The sequence below is a fragment of the Rhinoderma darwinii genome, unplaced genomic scaffold (genome assembly GCF_050947455.1).
Source record: "Rhinoderma darwinii isolate aRhiDar2 unplaced genomic scaffold, aRhiDar2.hap1 Scaffold_447, whole genome shotgun sequence".
In the NCBI taxonomy this organism is placed as follows: domain Eukaryota; kingdom Metazoa; phylum Chordata; class Amphibia; order Anura; family Rhinodermatidae; genus Rhinoderma; species Rhinoderma darwinii.
In genome coordinates, this window is record NW_027463914.1 from 70468 (window position 1) to 83149 (window position 12682).

Below are 12682 nucleotides of genomic sequence, written 5' to 3' on the forward strand. Positions count from 1 at the left end.
ATTCTCCCCCTATCAACATGATAGGTATTTAAATTCGGGTCTATTTTACATAACTTTTGCATATCTGATAAATTAAAATCACTAACTAAATCCAAAAATGTTTTCCCTGATATGTCAACATTACTCTTAGTGAGATCACAATTTAGATCACCAACTAAAATTACAGGCATTCTCCCTGGAATGAAAAACTTAATTTTTTCAAATAAAACATTTCTTTCTGCTTTATTTGTTGGAGCATATATATTAATTAAACATAACTGTACATTTTTGTACTCAAAGATAACTAAAATGCATCTACCTTGTTCTATAACAGTATAACTAACTAAAGATACTTCCCTCCCTTTAAACAAAACTCCCACCCCATCATTTTTATTTAACACACTGCCTGACCATACCATACTACCATGCACCCATTCATCACTTCCAATTGACTCACACAAACCACATTCCTGCAAACAAAAAATAGAAGCACTTTCCTGTGCCAGGAACTCTAGAATAGCAGCTCGTCTATTTTTACTCTTGAAGACTCTGACATTTTGAGACACTATCCTGAAGCCCATATTCAACTTAAAACTTCTAGCTCATGGAGAGCAACCTAAAAAGAAAATACATAAAAGTACAACAAAATACATTTTTGCACATAGGACTAAAAATAACACAAATTTCTCTTCCCAGAGGTCTCCTCTTCCTTGCATAATGTGAAGACCACAGGTGAGTGAAACACATCACTTATCCCTAAACTGCAGGGCAAACTGTGTCAGCGTCCATAGGGTCAGTCTCCAGCACCTGAAAAGGGTTGCTTGTTTCCACACCTTCCTTCTCACTCTTCTCAGTGCGTCTTTTTTTACAGGATTTTTCCCTGCGAACCAAGAAGGTTTGACTGTCTTCCTCAGAGCTTTTATCCCCACCACCCTCCCTTTGACTCTTTATAGTCTCTGTCCCAGATGGATATTCCTCTATGTTACATGGGTCAGATGCATGAACAGAGCTGGTGAACTCCTCAATCACTTCCTCCAAACTTCTCAAAGGAGGTAAAAGCGGGGGCAGGGCACTCACCACAGGTGTTTGTGTAGTAGTCTCATCACCACTCCTTACCTCTTCACTGGCTGGGCCTCTTACCACACTTGCAAATGATCTCCTTTGCGTTGCACTGTGTTCCCGCCGCTCCACTTCTCTTTGCTGAGCCTCCTCCGCCCTCTTCTGATTCTGCTCCTTCTGTGCAGCTGCATTGGGGCAATCTCTAAATAAATGGTCAGTTTTACCACAGATATCACAGGCACGTGGAATAGGACACTCATTAGCTGTGTGCCCCTCCTGCTTACAGTTTCTGCAGCAACTGCCTTTAGTACAAACATCCTGTGTATGACCAAAAAGAAAACAATTTCTGCAGTACTTTGGCTGCCCAGGGTACATTATGAACCCCCTCTGGCCTGCCACAGAGAAACTCGCAGGTGGGTGCATAAAACCTCCTAAATAATTAGGGTCCTGCTTCAACTTCACTCTGAACTTGTATTTGCAGTTGAAAATACCCATGCAATTCACCTGGGGTACTCCATCTCTAACATACTGGCAGTAGTTAAGGAGAAAATTTACAAGTACCTCCATCTTGGTGTAGGGATTGTAAACATGCACCGTGATAACAATTTCATTCAATCCGAACAACGGCGTACATTTTATACCTTGCATCATGGGGTCATCCTTGTTACTGCGCAGCCATTCATAGACGTTTATGCAAATGTCTTCATTTATGAAGGTAACGTCGTACACACCTGTTTTCCAGAAGTCCTGAACAGCAAAAATCAGATTTCTCTGCACACCAGCTTTACCTTCAATGATCTTTTCAATTATAAAACGGAGGTTGTTCTTCTGATGGTCCTTGGGATCCACTTCCATCCGGATGGTATTCTTCAGCCCAGCCATTCTTCAATAAGACACTGTCGGTAAAAACCACAGAAAAATTAGACAGCAGCTCCTGCAAAGGAAACTGCTGGATCACTCCAGGACTCGCACCCTGACTACTACACTTGGTCGTAGCCAAAAGGCCGAGAAGCGATAACCCGAACGGGCCGCGCGTTGCCCGAGCCTGCCCGATACTGCTGTTCAGCCCTTGCAGCGATTCAGCCTACTTCTAGGCAATTCCATGGGGCCCTGCAGGCTCACACACTCACAGCTACACGGGAGGTGAATAAAGGCCGGAGAGGAAGCCAGACAGGATTTGCTTCTTTTGCTTGCACCACAATGCAGTGCTGAAAGAGGAGGAATCTACATAAAAACGCCTTCCTGGCAACACCCAAATGCCCTGCTGCCATGCAGATAAACACTGGCAGCGGCAGCAAGTGCATGCCCACAGCCACCCCTTGTTCCTTCACACCTTGTATCAGCTGTAATCCAGTCCAGTCCAGTGCTGCCTGCTGAGCAGCACTGACCAACACTGCCTGGGCCCAGGCTTTTATCTCTGAGGCCCCATTATGATGTCAGAAAGCTGGCTCTGGCTCCTCAGGGCTCCACTATGACACGTGGAAAGTTCCGTCTGAACTTTATGTAAGACGGTGCGGCTCAGTCAGTCACTCAGTGTTGCCTGAGAGGGCAACACTGCAACAGCCGGCCGCCAGGCTGTCTTTTTTTGCACAGCTAGTTGCCTCCAGGAGGCCACAAGAGGGAGACAAGGGACTGCAAAATGGAAAATAAGCATCCACCAACTTTACAGACAACTTCTCCTTGCTCCTACAACCTCCATCCTTGCACAGTTTGTTATTCTTCTAGGTAACATAGTAACAAATCCAAATTGCTGCTCTCTTTGTAGGCAAGCAAGGCTTTGTTGCAACTGCAATTCTTACTCCTTCTTGAAATGTAGGGACGACAGTACATTCCATCACATCCATCTAGTGTACACAGGTAGGTCCATTGTGGCGGGCGGGCGGCTTTAATGGCTGTTTGCTGTTCCCCTACTCCACTCCACTATTTGACTGTGGTGCTGCATCAATCAGTGGCTGGCTCAGGTGCAGCTCTTTAACTTACCTAAAAGGGAGGGCGGAGAGAAGACAAGGAAGGTGAATGAGCTGTTCCAATGTGAAATGCCGGAAACACAGACACACAGACGACACAAAACAAGAGGTGGCAATGTATTCATTAATTGCATTTAATCAATTAGCTCATTATCACTCATGCATTGTCCAACAGGTGTTGAAATAATGGGATTAAAAGGGGAGATCCCTTCAGAAAGACAGAAACAATGGCAAACACAAGAAACACTTTTGGAATCTGATTTTAGTCAACACATAAGGAAAGGGTGCACCGGTCCTGGAAATACTGCAATACCAGGTCAATGCGTGGAGTGGACAGAGCAAGCTCTATTTCCATCTCCCTGTTCTAAAAATCCATTTAATATATGGTCCCCAGATAGGGGACGTATCAGATATTAAACTGATAAGAACAGATTTTTTTTTTAAGTTGGCTACCCCCTCGCGGGGGTGTCAATGATTTATTACTTAAAATTCAAAAAACATTTACAATAAATTACAGCTTTTTACAATGAATTACAGTAATAAAATCAATTTACATAAAAACACATAAAAGGGGACATGGTGGCAAATTCTTATATATTGGAGTTCCATTCTTTTACAAACCATTTATTTGAAAGGGTGGCATTTCTTTTTTTATCTAATAAATAATAAATGTACATCTCGCTAAAACAAAGACCTAAAACATCGTCAACAGATAAAACATCGTGCTTAAAAATCAGGATGTTCCTGGCCTTCCACAGAGCTTCTTTTACGCAGTTCATCGTCTTCCATGCAATAGTCTTTTGGTTCGCGGTTGGGCATCCAAAGAGTCCATATAAAATCATTTCGTAACTCAAGTCCTTTAGGTCTGCCATCTTCTTCATTAGAGGGAATATCTTTATCCAAATATGTTTTGTAAAATCACAAGTCCAAAAAATATGACGCACGGTCTCCTCAGCCTGGCAGCCTTCCCTCGGACAGACGGCAGACCTCGTGAATCCTCTCCTGAATTGGAATGCCCGGCATGGAAGACATTGATGAACGCAGCTCCAGGCCAGGTCCATCTGTGTATTAAAAAGATAAAACACATTAACCATTTTGAACCATGCTTAAGTATAAAAGCAAAGGTAAAATTATCATTTTAATTATTAAAATTTTTCCCTCCATGGTAAGCTTCCTCATGTTCCACATGCATATTTTTTGATTTACCTTCTGCGCCACCATGTCCCAACTGATAAAACCATTGTCGTACCCACTGAAGGAGACACCTAAAATTTTAATATTATCAGACACAGGAACCGGTATATCTCTAAGAGCCATGCTTCCTATGTTTAAAATATGACTCTTGCTGAAGTTTACTTTAAAACCGGAAGCACAGCAATAAAACTCGATTTGCCTAAGGGTTCTCTGAAGCGACAGGGCATCCCTACATAAAACCGCCACATCATCCATGTACCCCACTGCTTTGGCCTCTACGCCGCCTCCCCCGGGCAGGGGGACTCCACGGATACACTTATCGCGGCGAATTGCGCATAACAGAGGCTCCAATGCACATATGAAAAGCAGTGGGGACAAGGGACACCCCTGCTTCACCCCAGAGTTTAAAAATACGTCCTGTGTCTTAAAACCATTCACTAAAATTTTGCTGGTGCATTCTCTGTAAAAGGCTTTAATAGATAATAAAAATCCTTCAGGTATACCCATACGTTCTAAAACCTTAAAAAGATAAAAATGAGAGACACGGTCGAACGCCTTCTCAAAGTCTATAGATAAAATGGCTAATTTACCTTTTCTAGACCTCGTGTCCTCAATCACGTCTTTTATTAGGTTTAAATTATCCCAGATGCTGCGGCCTGGCACCCCACACACCTGGTCAGAGTGTATAATGTGGGGTATTATGGCTTTTAATCTATTTGCACATATTTTAGCCATAATTTTATAGTCGCTATTTAGAAGGGTTATTGGTCTCCAATTCTTTAAAACTGCGATGTCACCCGTCTTATACAGCAGGGAGACCTCACCCTTCCGCCAGGACTTAGGCAGCATCTTGGAATTAAAAACATCAGAAAAAAGGTTAAAAAGATCCTCTTTTAAAATGTCATAAAATTTTACATAAAACTCACTGGGTATACCGTCCGGTCCGGGAACTTTCCCTGTTTTAAAACTCTTAACAGTTTCTAAAACCTCCTGCTCCGTCAGCTCCTGTAATAAAAAATTCTGGGAGACAGGGTCTAAAACAGTAGTAATCTCCTTCAGTGAGTCACGCATAAAATTATGATCCACAGTCTTAACATTAAAAAGGTCAGTGTAAAACTCATGAACTTTACTTAAAAGACCCTGTACATCTGACACCCCTTCTATATTTTTGATAATTGCCTTTTTGTTATTTATTTTCTTAAAAAAGTACCTGGAGCAGGTCTCGTTCTCCTCCACATGTTGTATTTTTGAACGGAATATAATCTCTTTACCTTTCTGCTCCAGGCACTGGGCTATCTCCTTTTTCAAATTGGTGATGTCATCTTTAACGTCTATGTCATGATCTTGCATTTTGTACAGGGTCTGCAGACGGGTATTGAGAATTTTAAAAAAAGCGTATTTCTCTTTGGCTTTCGCCACGCTTTTCTTAATAAAAAAATCTTTTATTTTCTTTTTCATTTTCTCCCACCATGCACTGATGGGAGTACGTGTGTCTCTTACCCGCCTGCTTTCTTGGTAAAATTCAATAAAATCTGCTAAAACCTGTGGATCGTCTAAAAGGGAAACATTCATCTTCCAGGACTTTTTACATACAATATTATTAAGATCATGCTTTACTTTAAAAGATAAAAGCCTGTGATCTGAAAACACATTGGTTAAAACTTCACAATTAAAAGGCAGTAAATTTTCAGAACAAAAGATAAAATCAATCCTGGAGCTACAGGTGGCGTTGCTCCAGGTAACGCCGGCTTCCTCTGGACTGCTCCTGTTACATTCTTTGTATATGTCTTTTAATTTAAAATCAGTCACGATATCCTTGAGCAGTCCAGAGGTCTTGTCATAGTTCCTACTCGTACTGTTGGTAAGCCGGCGTTCTCCTCTCAGGATACAATTAAAATCACCTGCGAGGATAAAAGGCTCAGATGTGTTGATAAAAAGCGGTAAAATCTCCAGCATCCTCGCTCTTTCGTTCTTTTCTGGTGATCCGTAAAAATTTAAAAACTGCCACTTTACACCATCAATAAAAGCTTTAACCATTAAAATACGTCCTGGTAAGATTTCTTGAATAAAATCAATTAAAACGTTTCCCTTAAAAAGAATGGCGACCCCTGCTGATCTGGACTCGTTGGATCCAGACCAGACGGATGGACCATACTTCCAATCCTTTTTGTAATTTTCATATCTCATTGTATGGGGAATGCCGCACTCCTGCAGGAAAAATACAGAGGCTGCCAGGCAAGATAAAAAATTGAAGAGAGCAACCCTTCTCACTTTTGACTTGGCGCCCCTCACGTTGAGGGAGATTCCCATGAGCTCAGACATCGTGGCGAGTTAAAGCAAAATTCTGATTTTAAAATAATAAATAATAGGCGTACTTAAAATCAGATTGCTCCTCCACCAGCAATACCCGAAACCTCACTTGAACTCATGGCCCCGCCCTCATCCGACTCAACTGAAAAGAGGGACGAGGCAGGAGAAGAACTACTGTCGCTGAGAGCTGAGCCAGCAACACTCACCTCGTACACGGGGAGCCCAGACTCGCACAGCCTCACCTGGGTCTCTCTCGGTTGACCGACTGGATCCATGTCTGGTGGGTCCCCCAAGGGCCCCGCCTCTCCCCCCTGGGCCCGTGAAGGCCGGTCTAGAGGGGGAGGTTGTGCGCATGGCGGGGTGTCCGATAATACGGAGGGAGCAGTGCCCGTCCTCCTCACCAGTGCAGGCGAGGAGGGGGTCCCAGGAGGAGCCACATCTTTCCGCACGGACGTATCCATCTGCTCCTCCCCTGTCTCCCTCCTACTGGCACGTTCTTGCTTCCCCTTTTTACGGGGACCCACCTGTACCCAGTTTTCTCCTTCCGAGTCGGTCTCTAGAGACCCAGGATTAGGAGCAGGCCCGGCACCGCCTGAGCAACCAGCCGTCTGGGATGCCACAGATTCATCGATGGCCTGCTTCCTCTTGGCCTGCCGTTTTTCCTTGGCGCTGGGCTCCATTTTATCCCCTGAGGTTACTGGCTGAGAGGCACCTGTTTTCGCTTCGGCTGGCCGTACCCTTGAAGCCCAGGTACCTCTCTGCTCTTTCGCCGCAACAGCTTGTTCTCCTCCTTGAGGACGGGACTGCTCTGCTGGTGGAGCACGTGGGGGCACCTCGGGTTGCTCATCTTCTTCGCCTCGGTACCTATGTGGACAAGCATAATAAAGATGACCAGTTTTTTGACAAAAATTGCATTTTTTCTCTCCTGTACATTCTCTCATTGTGTGTTGTTTACTTCCACAGTTCCTGCAGGTGACATCGCAGTTAAAACTGGTATGTCCATAGGTACCGCAGGCCCTGCAGAAGTTTGGCATTCCTGAGAAATAGAGGTCGCCATTCACGTTCCCAAGTTTAAAACGAGCAGGTGGTAGCTTCGTTTCTTGGGTGGAGGGGTCCTTTATTAGCGTAACAATAAATTTCCATTTGACGGTCCACACACCGCACTCGTTCATAACTCTCCCCAGCAGCTTAACGTTCTTAAAGTATGCAGCAAGAAACGCTGCCACTTCCTGATCTTTCACGTATGGGGAATACATTTTAATCACTACGAGTTTGGTTACTTCAAAAGCGTGTTCAATTACCTGGACTCCCAAGGCCATGAGTTCACCTTGTTGCCTCTCAGCTTTTCCCATGGCATCACGGAGGATTCCTTCTCCCATAAAGGTTACATCGTACACTCCACGCCTTGGGTAGTCCTGGATCGCCAAAATCTCGTTCTTGTGGACCGCCAACCGCTTTTCCAAAATATCGTGGACAAGGAACTTGAGACCACGAGGACCGCCTCCACCCTCTGCCAAGATAAATCTTGCAGTATTCCGCAACCGGGCGTATACCGGCACCGCATCAGGTCCGCCTGCCATTTGCGTGGCAAGGTCGGTACCGCACAGCTTGCGCTGCGCCCTTTGGGTTCAAGGAGACACACCAAAGGGCTGGGGGGGGGGATCGCAACTCGTTGCTCAGGACTAAGCCTCTCTCCCAAATAGCAGCACGGGGGTGAAGTCCAGGCGAACCTGGACGATCCCCCGAGGCCGAGAGAGAGGGTACCTGAGCACCTTCTGACCAAAAACCTCCTGTATAAATACACTTGGTCTTAGCCAAAAGGCCGAGAAGCGATAACCCGAACGGGCCGCGCGTTGCCCGAGCCCTTGCAGCGATTCAGCCTACTTCTAGGCAATTCCATGGGGCCCTGCAGGCTCACACACTCACAGCTACACGGGAGGTGAATAAAGGCCGGAGAGGAAGCCAGACAGGATTTGCTTCTTTTGCTTGCACCACAATGCAGTGCTGAAAGAGGAGGAATCTACATAAAAACGCCTTCCTGGCAACGCCCAAATGCCATGCTGCCATGCAGATAAACACTGGCAGCGGCAGCAAGTGCATGCCCACAGCCACCCCTTGTTCCTTCACACCTTGTATCAGCTGTAATCCAGTCCAGTCCAGTGCTGCCTGCTGAGCAGCACTGACCAACACTGCCTGGGCCCAGGCTTTTATCTCTGAGGCCCCATTATGATGTCAGAAAGCTGGCTCTGGCTCCTCAGCGCTCCACTATGACACGTGCAAAGTTCCGTCTGAACTTTATATAAGACGGTGCGGCTCAGTCCTGAGAGGGCAACACTGCAACAGCCGGCCGCCAGGCTGTCTTTTTTTGCACAGCTAGTTGCCTCCAGGAGGCCACAAGAGGGAGACAAGGGACTGCAAAATGGAAAATAAGCATCCACCAACTTTACAGACAACTTCTCCTTGCTCCTACAACCTCCATCCTTGCACAGTTTGTTATTCTTCTAGGTAACATAGTAACAAATCCAAATTGCTGCTCTCTTTGTAGGCAAGCAAGGCTTTGTTGCAACTGCAATTCTTACTCCTTCTTGAAATGTAGGGACGACAGTACATTCCATCACATCCATCTAGTGTACACAGGTAGGTCCATTGTGGCGGGCGGGCGGCTTTAATGGCTGTTTGCTGTTCCCCTACTCCACTCCACTATTTGACTGTGGTGCTGCATCAATCAGTGGCTGGCTCAGGTGCAGCTCTTTAACTTACCTAAAAGGGAGGGCGGAGAGAAGACAAGGAAGGTGAATGAGCTGTTCCAATGTGAAATGCCGGAAACACAGACACACAGACGACACAAAACAAGAGGTGGCAATGTATTCATTAATTGCATTTAATCAATTAGCTCATTATCACTCATGCATTGTCCAACAGGTGTTGAAATAATGGGATTAAAAGGGGAGATCCCTTCAGAAAGACAGAAACAGTGGCAAACACAAAAAACACTTTTGGAATCTGATTTTAGTCAACACATAAGGAAAGGGTGCACCGGTCCTGGAAATACTGCAATACCAGGTCAATGCGTGGAGTGGACAGAGCAAGCTCTATTTCCATCTCCCTGTTCTAAAAATCCATTTAATATATGGTCCCCAGATAGGGGACGTATCAGATATTAAACTGATAAGAACAGATTTTTTTTTTTTTTTCTTTTTTTTTTTCCACTCAGGTCTCAAGTCTAAAATCTTAAAACTCAAATCTTAAGACTTGGATCATCATAATGAAAAATTATATATATTTTTTCCCTTTCCATATTATCCATTACACAAACACATACATAAATTTTTTCAATTATTCCACTTTTAACATTTACATGACATTTAAATCATGACACCAAGCCTTTTCTAACCGCGTAAACGGCAAGCATCTCCAATAGTTCCTGCTTCAGGGGTTTACCATCCCATTCATTCTTGACCTCTTCCACCAACCAAGGTGGTATATTATATGTTTCCATAAAACGGAAAAATTGTTTTGTCAAATGCGTCTCTATTAGTTCACGCAAAACCTCTACATCCACCTTCTTCCGTAATTTAATCGACTCTCTTATTATATCCTCTCTGTCTTCACTTTCTTCTTTAGATATTTTAACTTTCCCAATTTTCCTTTTTTCAGCAATTTTACCTTTGCCCACATCAGTATCTTTAATACTTCCTCCTCCACTATTCTCCACTTTTTCCGTTACTGAAGAAACCTCCTCAACATTCGATTTACTTTTCTCCATACTCGTTCCACTCTCTTGTTGCACTCCTCTTCCATGTCTCTTTGGACATATCCTAAAGACATGCCCACCCTCTCCACACATGTTACAAATCTTTTCCTCTTTGCAGTCTTGGTAGCTGTGGCCTTCCTGCAAACATTTCGTACAGACAGTCTTTTGACATTCTGCTGTATTGTGCCCATATTTTTTACAGTTCCTGCAGAAGCTGTCCATCCCAGAAAAGAACAAATCTCCAGTTGTGTTTCCAATTTTAAAGCGTGCCGGCGGGATCACCAATTTCCTAGAAGTTCTGTCAAGTTTCAGTGAACAAAGAAATCTCCACTTACCGGTCCAAAAGCCAAACTCATTCAGGACTTTGCCTTTCTCCACAACTTTCCCACAATACTTCCCTAGGAATATGCTAATGTCCTCCTCTTCAACATATGGAGAGTACATTTTAACAGTCACAAGCCGTTGCCACTCAGAAAAGTGTGGCACCAGTACAATACCTTCCAATCTTGAATCTTCACGTGTCTCATTAAAAGTTCCCAAAAACTTCAAGTAAGTATCTTCATTAATGAACGTGACGTCGTAGACACCTCTCCGTGGATAGTCCATTACAGCCAGAATATCCTCCTTGCTCAGCCGAAACAGTCCCAGCAACAAATTTTCGCTCAGGAAACGCAGGTCTTTCTTGGTCCTTTCCAAATCCGTCACCATAAAACGAACAGCATTCCTGGTCTTCATATAATCCGGTACGGTCTCCATCCTGATGCCTTTCAAGGTAACCTTCAACACCGAAGTGTCAGGTAGGTGATCGCTCCTCGTTGCCCTGGACTAATCCTCCTCCCCAATAGCAGCAGAGGGGTGAAGTCTCTCGTAAAAGAGACGATCCCCCCAGGCCAAGGAAAAGGGTACCAGGGCACCTCCTGACCAAGAAACAAGGCAATACCGTAAAGTACTACACTTGATCTTAGCCAAAAGGCCGAGAAGCGATAACCCGAACGGGCCGCGCGTTGCCCGAGCCTGCCCGATACTGGTGTTCAGCCCTTGCAGCGATTCAGCCTACTTCTAGGCAATTCCATGGGGCCCTGCAGGCTCACACACTCACAGCTACACGGGAGGTGAATAAAGGCCGGAGAGGAAGCCAGACAGGATTTGCTTCTTTTGCTTGCACCACAATGCAGTGCTGAAAGAGGAGGAATCTACATAAAAACGCCTTCCTGGCAACGCCCAAATGCCATGCTGCCATGCAGATAAACACTGGCAGCGGCAGCAAGTGCATGCCCACAGCCACCCCTTGTTCCTTCACACCTTGTATCAGCTGTAATCCAGTCCAGTCCAGTGCTGCCTGCTGAGCAGCACTGACCAACACTGCCTGGGCCCAGGCTTTTATCTCTGAGGCCCCATTATGATGTCAGAAAGCTGGCTCTGGCTCCTCAGGGCTCCACTATGACACGTGAAAAGTTCCGTCTGAACTTTATATAAGACGGTGCGGTTCAGTCAGTCACTCAGTGTTGCCTGAGAGGGCAACACTGCAACAGCCGGCCGCCAGGCTGTCTTTTTTTGCACAGCTAGTTGCCTCCAGGAGGCCACAAGAGGGAGACAAGGGACTGCAAAATGGAAAATAAGCATCCACCAACTTTACAGACAACTTCTCCTTGCTCCTACAACCTCCATCCTTGCACAGTTTGTTATTCTTCTAGGTAACATAGTAACAAATCCAAATTGCTGCTCTCTTTGTAGGCAAGCAAGGCTTTGTTGCAACTGCAATTCTTACTCCTTCTTGAAATGTAGGGACGACAGTACATTCCATCACATCCATCTAGTGTACACAGGTAGGTCCATTGTGGCGGGCGGGCGGGCGGGCGGGCGGGCGGCTTTAATGGCTGTTTGCTGTTCCCCTACTCCACTCCACTATTTGACTGTGGTGCTGCATCAATCAGTGGCTGGCTCAGGTGCAGCTCTTTAACTTACCTAAAAGGGAGGGCGGAGAGAAGACAAGGAAGGTGAATGAGCTGTTCCAATGTGAAATGCCGGAAACACAGACACACAGACGACACAAAACAAGAGGTGGCAATGTATTCATTAATTGCATTTAATCAATTAGCTCATTATCACTCATGCATTGTCCAACAGGTGTTGAAATAATGGGATTAAAAGGGGAGATCCCTTCAGAAAGACAGAAACAATGGCAAACACAAAAAACACTTTTGGAATCTGATTTTAGTCAACACATAAGGAAAGGGTGCACCGGTCCTGGAAATACTGCAATACCAGGTCAATGCGTGGAGTGGACAGAGCAAGCTCTATTTCCATCTCCCTGTTCTAAAAATCCATTTAATATATGGTCCCCAGATAGGGGACGTATCAGATATTAAACTGATAAGAACAGATTTTTTTAAGTTGACTACCCCAACTTTGGGGGTAA

General features: G+C 44.9%; 2 non-coding genes and 2 pseudogenes across 2 annotated transcripts; all 4 read right to left on the reverse strand.

The window, feature by feature from the left end:
- Positions 1 to 3284: 3284 nt before the first annotated feature.
- On the reverse strand, positions 3285 to 3481 carry LOC142716104 (U2 spliceosomal RNA). The gene has a single exon (XR_012871391.1). It is a non-coding gene; the product is annotated as a U2 spliceosomal RNA (small nuclear RNA).
- Positions 3482 to 9535: 6054 nt separating this feature from the next.
- Positions 9536 to 9743, reverse strand: LOC142716110 (U2 spliceosomal RNA; annotated as a pseudogene).
- Positions 9744 to 11106: 1363 nt separating this feature from the next.
- On the reverse strand, positions 11107 to 11248 carry LOC142716128 (U2 spliceosomal RNA; annotated as a pseudogene).
- Positions 11249 to 12494: 1246 nt separating this feature from the next.
- Positions 12495 to 12682, reverse strand: LOC142716100 (U2 spliceosomal RNA). The gene has a single exon (XR_012871388.1). It is a non-coding gene; the product is annotated as a U2 spliceosomal RNA (small nuclear RNA).